Source organism: Oncorhynchus keta, chromosome 5 (genome assembly GCF_023373465.1).
Source record: "Oncorhynchus keta strain PuntledgeMale-10-30-2019 chromosome 5, Oket_V2, whole genome shotgun sequence".
In the NCBI taxonomy this organism is placed as follows: Eukaryota; Metazoa; Chordata; class Actinopteri; order Salmoniformes; family Salmonidae; genus Oncorhynchus; species Oncorhynchus keta.
The window spans coordinates 38,004,228-38,020,461 of record NC_068425.1 but is presented as its reverse complement, the minus strand read 5'-3'; positions in this window follow the sequence as shown (position 1 = coordinate 38,020,461).

Here is a 16,234-nt window from a genome sequence, read left to right as displayed (position 1 = left end):
CTTAGTCTACTAACAACTACCATGGTCTGTCTACAAAGCCCTTAGTCTACTAACAACTACCTATCATGGTCTGTCTACAAAGCCCTTAGTCTACTAACAACTACCTATCATGGTCTGTCTACAAAGCCCTTAGTCTACTAACAACTACCTATCATGGTCTGTCTACAAAGCCCTTAGTCTACTAACAACTACCTACCATGGTCTGTCTACAAAGCCCTTAGTCTACTAACAACTACCTATCATGGTCTGTCTACAAAGCCCTTAGTCTACTAACAACTACCTATCATGGTCTGTCTACAAAGCCCTTAGTCTACTAACAACTACCTACCATGGTCTGTCTACAAAGTCCTTATTCTACGAACAACTATACTGAGTATACTAGACATTAGTATACTAAACCTCCCCCCACCCCTCGTACCCTCAGAACAGCCTCAATTCGTTGGGACATGGAGTCTACAAGGTGTTGAAAGCGTTCCACAGGGATGCTGGCCCATGTTGACTCTACAAGGTGTTGAAAGCGTTCCACATGGATGCTGGTCCATGTTGACTCTACAAGGTGTTGAAAGCGTTCCACAGGAATGCTGGCCCATGTTGACTCTACAAGGTGTTGAAAGCGTTCCACAGGGATGCTGGCCCATGTTGACTCTACAAGGTGTTGAAAGCGTTCCACAGGGATGCTGGCCCATGTTGACTCTACAAGGTGTTGAAAGCGTTCCACAGGAATGCTGGCCCATGTTGACTCTACAAGGTGTTGAAAGGGTTCACAGGGATGCTGGCCCATGTTGACTCTACAAGGTGTTGGATGTTGACTCTACAAGGTGTTGAAAGCTGCTGGCCCATGTTGACTCTACAAGGTGTTGAAAGCGTTCCACAGGGATGCTGGCCCATGTTGACTCTACAAGGTGTTGAAAGCGTTCCACAGGGATGCTGGCCCATGTTGACTCTACAAGGTGTTGAAAGCGTTCCACAGGGATGCTGGCCCATGTTGACTCTACAAGGTGTTGAAAGCGTTCCACAGGGATGCTGGCCCATGTTGACTCTACAAGGTGTTGAAAGTGTTCCACAGGGATGCTGGCCCATGTTGACTCTACAAGGTGTTGAAAGTGTTCCACAGGGATGCTGGCCCATGTTGACTCCAATGCTTCCCACAGTTGTGTCCAGTTGGCTGGATGTCCTTTGGGTGGTGGTCCATTCTTGATACACAGGGGAAACTGTTAAGCGTGAAAAACCCAGCAGCGTTGCAGTTCTTGACACAAACCGGTGTGCCTGGCACCTACTATCACACCCCGTTCAAAGGCACTTAAATATTTGTCTTGCCCATTCACCCTGTGAATCGCATCACATTCCCTATCCATGTCAGGGTTGTCTCAAGGCTTAGAAATCCTTCTTTAAACCTCCCCTTCATCTACACTGATTGAAGTGGATTTAACAAGTGTGATCATAGCTTTCACCTGGATTCACCTGGTCAGTCTACGTCATGGAAGGTGTTCTTGGTGTTTTGTCATATTGTGAAATCGACCATGTCTTTATCTCTGCTGCCCTCGTGTGGTTTTGCCTCAACAGTGTCTCTGCTCTTTTCTGAGGTTGTGTTTTTTGATCTGTAGTTTCATCAAAATGTCTTATCAAGTGAGGACGACAAACAGAAAAAGTGGAAGTCATGCAGGTTGGCATTTATTGTCATGAATGTTGTTCTGGAGGCAGCTCTGCAGAGGGCTCACTAGCTGGCACAGCCTCAAAGTCATCACATCTGATTTTGGACCTAACCTTAATGATAACCTTAACCACACTGTTAACCCTAATGTCTGACCCTAACCTTAACCACACTGCTAACCCTAATGTCTGACCCAAACCTTAACCTCACTGCTAACCCTAATGTCTGACCCAAACCTTAACCTCACTGCTAACCCCAATGTCTGACCCTAATGTCTGACCCAAACGTTAACGGTAACCTTAACCACATGCTAACCCTAATGTCTGACCCAAACGTTAACCACACTGCTAACCGTAATGTCTGACCCAAACCTTAACCACACTGCTAACCCCAATGTCTGACCCAAACGTTAACTTAACCTCCACATGCTAACCCTAATGTCTGACCCAAACGTTAACCACACTGCTAACCCTAATGTCTGACCCAAACCTTAACCACACTGCTAACCCCAATGTCTGACCCTAATGTCTGACCCAAACGTTAACGGTAACCTTAACCACATGCTAACCCTAATGTCTGACCCAAACCTTAACAATAACCTTCACCACACTGCTAACCCTAATGTCTGCCCTAACCACTAACCCTAATGTCTGACCCAAACCGTAACCACACTGCTAACCCTAATGTCTGACCCAAACCTTAACCACACTGCTAACCCTAATGTCTGACCCTAACAAACACTGCTAACCCTAATGTCCACAATAACCTTAACCACACTGCTGACCCTAATGTCTGACCCAAACCGTAACCACACTGCTAACCCTAATGTCTGACCCAAACCTTAACAATAACCTTAACCACACTGCTAACCCTAATGTCTGACCCTAACCTTAACCACACTGCTAACCCTAATGTCTGACCCTAACCTTAACCACACTGCTAACCCTAATGTCTGACCCTAACCTTAACCACACTGCTAACCCTAATGTCTGACCCTAATGTCTGACCCAAACCTTAACCACAATGCTAACCCTAATGTCTGACCCAAACCTTAACCACACTGCTAACCCTAATGTCTGACCCTAATGTCTGACCCAAACCTTAACCACACTGCTAACCCTAATGTCTGACCCTAATGTCTGACCCTAATATCTGACCCTAATGTCTGACCCTAATATCTGACCCTAATATCTGACCCTAATGCCTGACCCTAATATCCCCTAATGTCTGACCCTAATGTCTGACCCTAATATCTGACCCTAATGTCTGACCCTAATATCTGACCCTCATGTCTGACCCTAATATCTGACCCTAATGTCTGACCTAATGTCTGACCCTAATATCTGACCTAATGTCTGACCCTAATGTCTGACCCTAATGTCTGACCCTAATGTCTGACCCTAATATCTGACCCTAATATCTGACCCTAATGTCTGACCCTAATATCTGACCCTAATGTCTGACCCTAATGTCTGACCCTAATGTCTGACCCTAATATCTGACCCTAATGTCTGACCCTAATGTCTGACCCTAATATCTGACCCTAATGTCTGACCCTAATGTCTGACCCTAATGCCTGACCCTAATATCTGACCCTAATGTCTGACCCTAATGTCTGACCCTAATGTCTGACCCTAATGTCTGACCCTAATGTCTGACCCTAATGTCTGACCCTAATATCTGACCCTAATGTCTGACCCTAATGTCTGACCCTAATATCTGACCCTAATGTCTGACCCTAATGTCTGACCCTAATGTCTGACCCTAATGTCTGACTCAAACCTTAAATGAAGACTAAAAAGCTCATTTTGACTTTGCAGCTGGACTATCTTGCTGGAAATTGCTCAGTTCTGCCTCCAGGGAAAGATTCATGACAATAAACGTCACAAATGGCACCCTTTCCCTACATAGTGCACAAATGGCACCCTATTCCCAACATAGTGCACAACTTTAGACCAGGGCTGGCACCCTATTCCCTACATAGTGCACTACTTTAGACCAGGGCTGGCACCCTATTCCCTACATAGTGCACTACTTTAGACCAGGGCTGGCACCCTATTCCCTACATAGTGCACAACTTTAGACCAGGGCTGGTACCCTATTCCCTACATAGTGCACAACTTTAGACCAGGGCTGGCACCCTATAGTCCCTTTACCAGGGCTGGCACCCTATTCCCTACATAGTGCACAACTTTAGTCCAGGGCTGGCACCAAAGCCAACACCTCATTTGGCCGCCTTTCGTTCCAGTACTCTGCTGCCTGTGACTGGAACGAATTGCAAAAATCGCTGAAGTTGGAGACTTTTATCTCCCTCACCAACTTCAAACATCAGCTATCTGAGCAGCTAACCGATCGCTGCAGCTGTACATAGTCTATCGGCAAATAGCCCACCCATTTTTACCTACCTCATCCCCATACTGTTTTTATTTATTTACTTTTCTGCTCTTTTGCACACCAATATCTCTACCTGTACATGACCATCTGATCATTTATCACTCCAGTGTTAATCTGCAAATTGTAATTATTCGCCTACCTCCTCATGCCTTTTGCACACATTGTATATAGACTCCCCCTTTTTTTCTACTGTGTTATTGACTTGTTAATTGTTTACTCCATGTGTAACTCTGTGTTGTCTGTTCACACTGCTATGCTTTATCTTGGCCAGGTCGCAGTTGTAAATGAGAACTTGTTCTCAACTAGCCTACCTGGTTAAATAAAGGTGAAATAAAAATATTTAAAAAATAAAATATTCCCTACATAGTGCACTACTTTAGTCCAGGGCTGGCACCATATTCCCTATAGGGTGCACAACTTTAGACCAGGGCTGGCACTTATTCCCTACATAGTGCACTACTTTTGATCAGGGCCCATAGTGCTCTGGTATAAAGTAGTACACTATATAGGGAATATTTTGCCATTTGGGACATTGCTCAAATCTCTTGAGCAGACTATCCTACTGATTCCTGTCTGATTCCTCTCGTTACACCATAGATTATGAGCCTCAATGAGTTTGAAATGTCACATAATATCTACTGAATGTATTTTATACTGTTTCCAAAGGCCTGTGTGGGTGGTAAATACCTCAAAGTAATGGATTTTATACACAAGCATACCATTAAAATAAAAAAACGTGTGTTTGACATTTTAAAAACTGTTTATTACAGATTTCACTTTAAGGACAAGGGTTCTGGGCTTGTGTCAGGCCTCTAGACTCCTCAGTAGGCGACAGAACGTTGAAGTGGTGATAGAATGGAGCCTCGAGTTCCGAGACGTTGAGAGCTGTTTCCATGGCAACATGGATCTACCTTCCCTTTCCTCCATCAGGAGCACACTGAGTCACATTAGTCCATTGTGTGTGGAGAAAACAACTGTCTGTCTGTTCCAAATGGTACCCTATTCTCTATATGGTCCACTACTTTTGAACAGAGTCCTATTTGCCTTGGCTAAAAGTAGTGCACTACATAGGGAATAGGGTGCCATTTCGGATGCAACCAGTGTGGCTGTGTGGAGAAAATAACTCTTATGTGCTGTGTACTTGTTAAAAACAGTGGCCTTGATTAGAATAAAGGAGAGGAGATGGAGAGATGGAGACATGGAGAGATGGAGAGATGGGGAGATGGAGACATGGGAAGATGGAGAGATGGGGAGATGGGGAGATGGAGACATGGAGACATGGAGACATGGAGAGATGGAGAGATGGAGAGATGGAGACATGGAGAGATGGAGAGATGGAGACATGGAGAGATGGAGAGATGGAGACATGGAGAGATGGAGAGATGGAGAGATGGGGAGATGGAGAGATGGAGAGATGGAGAGATGGGGAGATGGGGAGATGGAGAGATGGAGACATGGAGACATGGAGAGATGGAGACATGGAGACATGGAGACATGGAGAGATGGAGACATGGAGACATGGAGACATGGAGACATGGAGACATGGAGACATGGAGACATGGAGAGATGGAGACATGGAGACATGGAGACATGGAGAGATGGAGACATGGAGACATGGAGAGATGGAGACATGGAGACATGGAGACATGGAGACATGGAGAGATGGAGAGATGGAGAGATGGAGACATGGAGACATGGAGACATGGAGACATGGGGAGACATGGAGAGATGGAGACATGGAGACATGGAGACATGGAGAGATGGGGAGATGGGGAGATGGAGAGATGGAGAGATGGAGAGATGGGGAGATGGAGAGATGGAGAGATGGAGAGATGGGGAGATGGGGAGATGGAGAGATGGAGACATGGAGACATGGAGAGATGGAGACATGGAGACATGGAGACATGGAGAGATGGAGACATGGAGACATGGAGACATGGAGACATGGAGACATGGAGACATGGAGAGATGGAGACATGGAGACATGGAGACATGGAGACATGGAGACATGGGAGACATGGAGACATGGAGAGATGGAGAGATGGAGAGATGGAGACATGGAGACATGGAGACATGGAGACATGGAGAGATGGAGAGATGGAGAGATGGAGAGATGGGGGAGATGGGGAGATGGAGAGATGGAGAGATGGAGACATGGAGACATGGAGACATGGAGACATGGAGACATGGAGACATGGAGAGATGGAGACATGGAGACATGGAGACATGGAGACATGGAGACATGGAGAGATGGGGAGATGGGGAGATGGAGAGATGGAGACATGGAGACATGGAGACATGGAGACATGGAGACATGGAGAGATGGAGACATGGAGACATGGAGACATGGAGACAGGGCTGGGCAGCCGAGCGGAAATGGAGGAAAACTCGCCTCCCTGCGGACCTGGCATCCTTTCACTCCCTCCTCTCTACATTTTCCTCCTCTGTCTCTGCTGCTAAAGCCACTTTCTACCATTCTAAGTTCCAAGCATCTGCCTCTAACCCTAGGAAGCTCTTTGCCACCTTCTCCTCCCTCCTGAATCCTCCCCCCCTCCCTCCTCCCTCTCTGCAGATGACTTCGTCAACCATTTTGAAAAGAAGGTCGATGACATCCGATCCTCGGAAGTCAAACGACACCGGGGTTCTGCTCACACTGCCCTACCCTATGCTCTGACCTCTTTCTCCCTCTCTCTCCAGATGAAATCTCGCGTGGACGGCCGGCCGCCCAACAACCTGCCCGCTTGACCCTATCCCCTCCTCTCTTCTCCAGACCATTTCCGGAGACCTTCTCCCTTACCTCACCTCGCTCATCAACTCATCCCTGACCGCTGGCTACGTCCCCTCCCGTCTTCAAGAGAGCGAGAGTTGCACCCCTTCTGAAAAAACCTACACTCGATCCCTCCGATGTCAACAACTACAGACCAGTATCCCTTCTCTCTTTTCTCTCCAAAACTCTTGAGCGTGCCGATGGCCAGCTCTACCGCTATCTCTCAGAATGACCTTCTTGATCCAAATCAGTCAGGTTTCAAGACTAGTCATTCAACTGAGACTGCTCTTCTCTGTATCACGGAGGCGCTGCACTGCTAGAACTCTCTCTCCTCTGCTCATCCTTCTAGACCTATCGGCTGCCTTCGATACTGTGAACCATCAGATCCTCCTCTCCACCCTCTCCGAGTTGGGCATCTCCGGCGCGGCCCACGCTTGGATTGCGTCCTACCTGACAGGTCGCTCCTACCAGGTGGCGTGGCGAGAATCTGTCTCCTCACCACGCGCTCTCACCACTGGTGTCCCCCAGGGCTCTGTTCTAGGCCCTCTCTTATTCTCGCTATACACCAAGTCACTTGGCTCTGTCATAACCTCACATGGTCTCTCCTATCATTGCTATGCAGACGACACACAATGGATGACCAGGTGGCGAATCGCATCTCTGCATGTCTGGCAGACATATCAGTGTGGATGACGGATCACCACCTCAAGCTGAACCTCAGCAAGACGGAGCTCCTCTTCCTCCCGGGGAAGGACTGCCCGAGAGCCATCACGGTTGACAACTCCATGGTCCTCCTCCCAGAGCGCTAAGAACCTTGGCGTGATCCTGGACAACACCCTGACGTTCTCAACTAACATCAAGGCGATGTCCCGTTCCTGTGGTTCATGCTCTACAACATCCGCAGATGCCTCACACAGGAAGCGGCGCAGGTCCTAATCCAGGCACTGTCATCTCCCGTCTTGATTACTGCAACTCGCTGTTGGCTGGGCTCCCTGCCTGTGCCATTAAACCCCTACAACTCATCCAGAACGCCGCAGCCCGTCTGGTGTTCAACCTTCCCAGTTCTCTCACGTCACCCCGCTCCTCCGGGCTTCCAGTTGAAGCTCGCATCCGCTAGACCATGGTGCTCGCCAGGAGCTGTGAGGGGAACGGCACCTCAGTACCTCCAGGCTCTGATCAGGCCCTACACCCAAACAAGGGCATGGGTTCATCCACCTCTGGCCTGCTCGCCTCCCTACCACTGAGGAAGTACAGTGGCCCAGTCAAAACTGTTCGCTGCTCTGGCCCCCAATGGTGGAACAAACTCCCTCACGACGCCAGGACAGCGGAGTCAATCACCACCTTCCGGAGACACCTGAAACCCCACCTCTTCAAGGAATACCTAGGATAGGGTAAGATGGGTAGGTAATCCTTCTCCCCCCAACAAGATTTAGATGCAGGTGGCTGTTCCACTGGTTGTCATAAGGTGGATGCACCATTTGTAAGTCGATGGATAAGAGCGTCTGAAATGACTTAAATGTAATGTAAATGAGACATGGAGAGATGGGGAGATGGGGAGATGGAGAGATGGGGAGATGGAGAGATGGAGAGATGGAGACATGGAGACATGGAGAGATGGAGACATGGAGACATGGAGACATGGAGAGATGGAGACATGGAGACATGGAGAGATGGAGACATGGAGACATGGGGAGACATGGAGAGATGGAGACATGGAGACATGGAGACATGGAGATGGAGATGGGGACATGGAGACATGGAGACATGGAGAGATGGAGAGATGGAGATGGGGAGATGGAGACATGGAGACATGGAGACATGGAGACATGGAGACATGGAGAGATGGAGAGATGGAGAGGGATGGAGACATGGAGACATGGAGAGATGGAGACATGGAGACATGGAGACATGGAGAGATGGAGACATGGAGACATGGAGAGATGGAGACATGGAGACATGGAGACATGGAGAGATGGAGACATGGAGACATGGAGACATGGAGACATGGAGAGATGGAGAGATGGAGAGATGGAGAGATGGAGACATGGAGACATGGAGACATGGAGACATGGAGACATGGAGAGATGGAGAGATGGGGAGATGGGGGAGATGGGGAGATGGGGAGATGGGGAGATGGAGAGATGGAGACATGGAGAGATGGAGGGAGACATGGAGAGATGGAGAGATGGAGAGATGGAGGAGATGGAGACATGGAGAGATGGAGACATGGAGAGATGGGGAGATGGAGAGATGGAGAGATGGAGAGATGGAGAGATGGGGAGATGGAGAGATGGAGACATGGAGAGATGGAGACATGGAGAGATGGAGACATGGAGAGATGGAGAGATGGAGAAGATGGAGACATGGGAAGATGGAGAACATTCTGGCCCAGAATGTTCTCTGCTTTTAACCTAGGTGCAGCACCCTGGCCCAGAATGTTCTCTGCTTTTAACCTAGGTGCATTCTGGCCCAGAATGTTCTCTGCTTTTAACCTAGGTGCATTCTGGCCCAGAATGTTCTCTGCTTTTAACCTAGGTGCATTCTGGCCCAGAATGTTCTTTGCTTTTAACCTAGGTGCATCCTGGCCCAGAATGTTCCCTGCTTTTAATCTAGGTGCATTCTGGCCCAGAATGTTCTCTGCTTTTAACCTAGGTGCATTCTGGCCCAGAATGTTCTCTGCTTTTAACCTAGGTGCATTCTGGCCCAGAATGTTCTCTGCTTTTAACCTAGGTGCATTCTGGCCCAGAATGTTCTCTGCTTTTAACCTAGGTGCACCCTGGCCCAGAATGTTCTCTGCTTTTAACCTAGGTGCATTCTGGCCCAGAATGTTCTCTGCTTTTAACCTAGGTGCATCCTGGCCCAGAATGTTCTCTGCTTTTAACCTAGGTGCAGCACACTGGCCCAGAATGTTCCCTGCTTTTAACCTAGGTGCATTCTGGCCCAGAATGTTCTCTGCTTTTAACCTAGGTGCAGCACAGTGGCCCAGAATGTTCTCTGCTTTTAACCTAGGTGCATTCTGGCCCAGAATGTTCTCTGCTTTTAACCTAGGTGCAGCACACTGGCCCAGAATGTTCTCTGCTTTTAACCTAGATGCAACACACTGGCCCAGAATGTTCTTTGCTTTTAACCTAGGTGCATCCTGGCCCAGAATGTTCTCTGCTTTTAACCTAGGTGCATTCTGGCCCAGAATGTTCTCTGCTTTTAACCTAGGTGCATTCTGGCCCAGAATGTTCTCTGCTTTTAAAGAGGCAGGTGCACCCTGGCCCAGAATGTTCTCTGCTTTTAACCTAGGTGCATTCTGGCCCAGAATGTTCTCTGCTTTTAACCTAGGTGCATCCTGGCCCAGAATGTTCTCTGCTTTTAACCTAGGTGCAGCACACTGGCCCAGAATGTTCCCTGGGACTTTTAACCTGGTGCATTCTGGCTTGAATGTTCTGGCCACCTTTTAACCTAGGTGCAGCACAGTGGCCCAGAATGTTCTCTTTAGCTGGCCACCTTTGATGACATGGTACCTGGTCCCTCACGAGGCTGTTTAGTGATTAAAGCAAGAGGTCCCACTGATTCGGCTTCTTCCATCATCAGGTTAACCTAGGTGCATTCTGGCCCAGAATGTTCTCTTTTTAACCTAGGTGCAGCACACTGGCCCAGAATGTTCTCTGTCAACATAACCATAGGTGCATTCACACTGGCTGGCCAGAATGGACTCTGCTTTTAACCTGGATGCAACACACTGGCCCAGAATGTTCTTTGATTTTGACCTAGGTGCATCCTGGCCCAGAATGTTCTCTGCTTTTAACCTAGGTGCATTCACTGGCCCAGAATGTTCTCTGCTTTTAATCTAGGTGCAGCATTTGACATCTTCTGGGATCAGACAGTACCTGGAACATAGTCTGGACAGACTCAGGACCCAACATGTAACATTACTGATGTTCTGCTCCTGTAGGCCTGTTGCTCCTTTCCAGTCATGTGTTCAAAAAGAGGTGTGATGTCATGTGTCGTCTCTCCTTTTCATGTGATGATGATGATGGATGATGATGATGATGATGATGACGATGATGATGATGATGATGCGTCCTTCTCTGTCACATGTTGATTTTCCAACGGATGACCAGGCACAGCAGCTGTTACGTTCAAAGTGTTCCCATACAGGCACAGCAGGTGTCACAATCTGTTCCCCCTCTGGACATACAGGCACAGCAGGTGTCACAATCAAAGTGTTCCCCCTCCCCCAGCAGGTGTCACATAAAGTGTTCAGGACATACAGGCACAGCAGGTGTCACACCAGTGTTCACAGCAGGTGTCACAATCAAAGTGTTCCCCCCCATACAGGCACAACAGGTGTCACAATCAAAGTGTTCACAACAGGTGTCACAATCAAAGTGTTCCCCATACAGGCACAGCAGGTGGACATGTTCCCCCTGGACATACAGGCACAACAGGTGTCACAATCAAAGTGTTCCCCCCTGGACATACAGGCACAACAGGTGTCACAATCAAAGTGTTCCCCCCTGGACATACAGGCACAGCAGGTGTCACAATCAAAGTGTTCCCCCCTGGACATACAGGCACAACAGGTGTCACAATCAAAGTGTTCCCCCCTGGACATACAGGCACAACAGGTGTCACAATCAAAGTGTTCCCCCCTGGACATACAGGCACAACAGGTGTCACAATCAAAGTGTTCCCACTAGACCCACTGACACAATGATGTAGACAGACAGAGAAAGAGAGAAAGCATTTGTGAGAAAGAAGAACATATTGATGGATATGACAGAGACAGAAAATTGAGGGACAGATCTGTTGTTGTGTCTTTCTGTGTTTTTCTCAGGTAATTGTATGTGTCTGCTAAATCACATTACTGTTCTTCCTTTACGAGTACTAGTTGGATGACTCATCGCTGGGCGGTGTTGTCTTGAACAGTGTAGATAGAGGCCTATCGTTGAAATACAACCCACACTGGCTGGGTTCTGAACCTCCATCATGTAATATGAAGTATGGACACGATGTGCCCTTTCTTCCCTCTCTGAAAGTGAGATGGTGTCTGCATTCCAAAATGGCACCCTATTCCCTACGCAGTGCACTACCACTGGTCTGAAGTAGTGCACTCGGAGTAGAACATATTGAGGTGCCATTTGGAATGCATCCATTATGACACAATCAAATATGATCCAGTTTATCACCTCGGTTCTAAAGAGCGACTGCATCAGATTCATAGCAGCCTGTGAGGGTGTTAAGTGACAAATGACACCCTATTCCCAGCCCCATTGGCCCCGGTCAAAAGTAGAGCACTATATAGGAAATAGGCTGGCATTTGGGACGCTAGCCGAAGTCTCTCCACAGAAGGGATAATGTAAGTGGCCTGTGAAAGGCGTGATCACAGTGAACACTGAACAAGATGAGGCTCAAAAACATCATGTGTCACACGGCAGAAAGCACTAGAACTATTGAGCTGCAAGGTTGATAACAACCAGCCGCAGCAAATAGACCAACCTGTTGCTGTACTTCTGCATTAAACACTGATCCTTTACTACAGCGTGGGACACTGATCCTTTACTGCAGCATGGGACACTGATCCTTTACTGCAGCATTAAACACTGATCCTTTACTACTGCATTAAACACTGATCCTTTACTACTGCATTAAACACTGATCCTTTACTACAGCATGGGACACTGATCCTTTACTGCAGCATTAAACACTGATCCTTTACTACTGCATTAAACACTGATCCTTTACTACTGCATTAAACACTGATCCTTTACTGCTGCATTAAACACTGATCCTTTACTGCTGCATTAAACACTGATCCTTTACTACTGCATTAAACACTGATCCTTTACTGCTGCATTAAACACTGATCCTTTACTGCTGCATTAAACACTGATCCTTTACTACTGCATTAAACACTGATCCTTTACTACTGCATTAAACACTGATCCTTTACTGCTGCATTAAACACTGATCCTTTACTACTGCATTAAACACTGATCCTTTACTACTGCATTAAACACTGATCCTTTACTGCTGCATTAAACACTGATCCTTTACTGCTGCATTAAACACTGATCCTTTACTACTGCATTAAACACTGATCCTTTACTACTGCATTAAACACTGATCCTTTACTACTGCATTAAACACTGATCCTTTACTACTGCATTAAACACTGATCCTTTACTACAGCATTAAACACTGATCCTTTACTACTGCATTAAACACTGATCCTTTACTACTGCATTAAACACTGATCCTTTACTACTGCATTAAACACTGATCCTTTACTACTGCATTAAACACTGATCCTTTACTACTGCATGGGACACTGATCCTTTACTACTGCATGGGACACTGATCCTTTACTACAGCATGGGACACTGATCCTTTACTACTGCATTAAACACTGATCCTTTACTACTGCATTAAACACTGATCCTTTACTACTGCATGGGACACTGATCCTTTACTACTGCATGGGACACTGATCCTTTACTACTGCATGGGACACTGATCCTTTACTACTGCATTAAACACTGATCCTTTACTACTGCATTAAACACTGATCCTTTACTACTGCATTAAACACTGATCCTTTACTACTGCATGGGACACTGATCCTTTACTACAGCATGGGACACTGATCCTTTACTACAGCATTAAACACTGATCCTTTACTACTGCATGGGACACTGATCCTTTACTACTGCATGGGACACTGATCCTTTACTGCTGCATTAAACACTGATCCTTTACTACTGCATTAAACACTGATCCTTTACTACTGCATTAAACACTGATCCTTTACTACTGCATTAAACACTGATCCTTTACTACTGCATGGGACACTGATCCTTTACTACTGCATTAAACACTGATCCTTTACTGCTGCATTAAACACTGATCCTTTACTACTGCATTAAACACTGATCCTTTACTACAGCATGGGACACTGATCCTTTACTACTGCATTAAACACTGATCCTTTACTACTGCATTAAACACTGATCCTTTACTACTGCATTAAACACTGATCCTTTACTACAGCATGGGACACTGATCCTTTACTACTGCATTAAACACTGATCCTTTACTACAGCATGGGACACTGATCCTTTACTACTGCATTAAACACTGATCCTTTACTACTGCATTAAACACTGATCCTTTACTACAGCATTAAACACTGATCCTTTACTACAGCATGGGACACTGATCCTTTACTACTGCATTAAACACTGATCCTTTACTGCTGCATTAAACACTGATCCTTTACTACTGCATTAAACACTGATCCTTTACTACTGCATTAAACACTGATCCTTTACTGCTGCATTAAACACTGATCCTTTACTACTGCATTAAACACTGATCCTTTACTACTGCATTAAACACTGATCCTTTACTACTGCATTAAACACTGATCCTTTACTACTGCATTAAACACTGATCCTTTACTACTGCATTAAACACTGATCCTTTACTACTGCATTAAACACTGATCCTTTACTGCAGCATTAAACACTGATCCTTTACTACTGCATTAAACACTGATCCTTTACTACAGCATTAAACACTGATCCTTTACTGCAGCATTAAACACTGATCCTTTACTGCTGGGTGGGACACTGATCCTTTACTACTACATTAAACACTGATCCTTTACTGCAGCATGGGACACTGATCCTTTACTGCTGCATTAAACACTGATCCTTTACTACAGCATGGGACACTGATCCTTTACTACTGCATTAAACACTGATCCTTTACTGCTGCATTAAACACTGATCCTTTACTACTGCATTAAACACTGATCCTTTACTACTGCATTAAACACTGATCCTTTACTGCTGCATGGGACACTGATCCTTTACTACTGCATTAAACACTGATCCTTTACTACTGCATTAAACACTGATCCTTTACTACTGCATTAAACACTGATCCTTTACTACTGCATTAAACACTGATCCTTTACTACTGCATTAAACACTGATCCTTTACTACTGCATGGGACACTGATCCTTTACTACTGCATTAAACACTGATCCTTTACTACAGCATTAAACACTGATCCTTTACTACTGCATTAAACACTGATCCTTTACTACTGCATTAAACACTGATCCTTTACTACTGCATTAAACACTGATCCTTTACTACTGCATGGGACACTGATCCTTTACTACTGCATGGGACACTGATCCTTTACTACAGCATGGGACACTGATCCTTTACTACTGCATTAAACACTGATCCTTTACTACTGCATGGGACACTGATCCTTTACTACTGCATGGGACACTGATCCTTTACTGCAGCATTAAACACTGATCCTTTACTACTGCATTAAACACTGATCCTTTACTACTGCATTAAACACTGATCCTTTACTACTGCATTAAACACTGATCCTTTACTACAGCATGGGACACTGATCCTTTACTACTGCATTAAACACTGATCCTTTACTGCTGCATTAAACACTGATCCTTTACTACTGCATTAAACACTGATCCTTTACTACTGCATGGGACACTGATCCTTTACTACTGCATTAAACACTGATCCTTTACTGCTGCATTAAACACTGATCCTTTACTACTGCATTAAACACTTTTTACTACTGCATTAAACACTGATCCTTTACTACAGCATGGGACACTGATCCTTTACTACTGCATTAAACACTGATCCTTTACTACAGCATGGGACACTGATCCTTTACTACTGCATTAAACACTGATCCTTTACTACTGCATTAAACACTGATCCTTTACTACTGCATGAAACACTGATCCTTTACTACAGCATGGGACACTGATCCTTTACTACTGCATTAAACACTGAACTTTACTGCTGCATTAAACACTGATCCTTTACTACTGCATTAAACACTGATCCTTTACTACTGCATTAAACACTGATCCTTTACTGCTGCATTAAACACTGATCCTTTTACTACTGCATTAAACACTGATCCTTTACTACTGCATTAAACACTGATCCTTTACTACTGCATTAAACACTGATCCTTTACTACTGCATTAAACACTGATCCTTTACTACTGCATTAAACACTGATCCTTTACTACTGCATTAAACACTGATCCTTTACTACTGCATTAAACACTGATCCTTTACTACTGCATTAAACACTGATCCTTTACTACTGCATTAAACACTGATCCTTTACTACAGCATTAAACACTGATCCTTTACTGCTGCATGGGACACTGATCCTTTACTACTGCATTAAACACTGATCCTTTACTACAGCATTAAACACTGATCCTTTACTACTGCATTAAACACTGATCCTTTACTACAGCATGGGACACTGATCCTTTACTACTGCATTAAACACTGATCCTTTACTGCTGCATTAAACACTGATCCTTTACTACTGCATTAAACACTGATCCTTT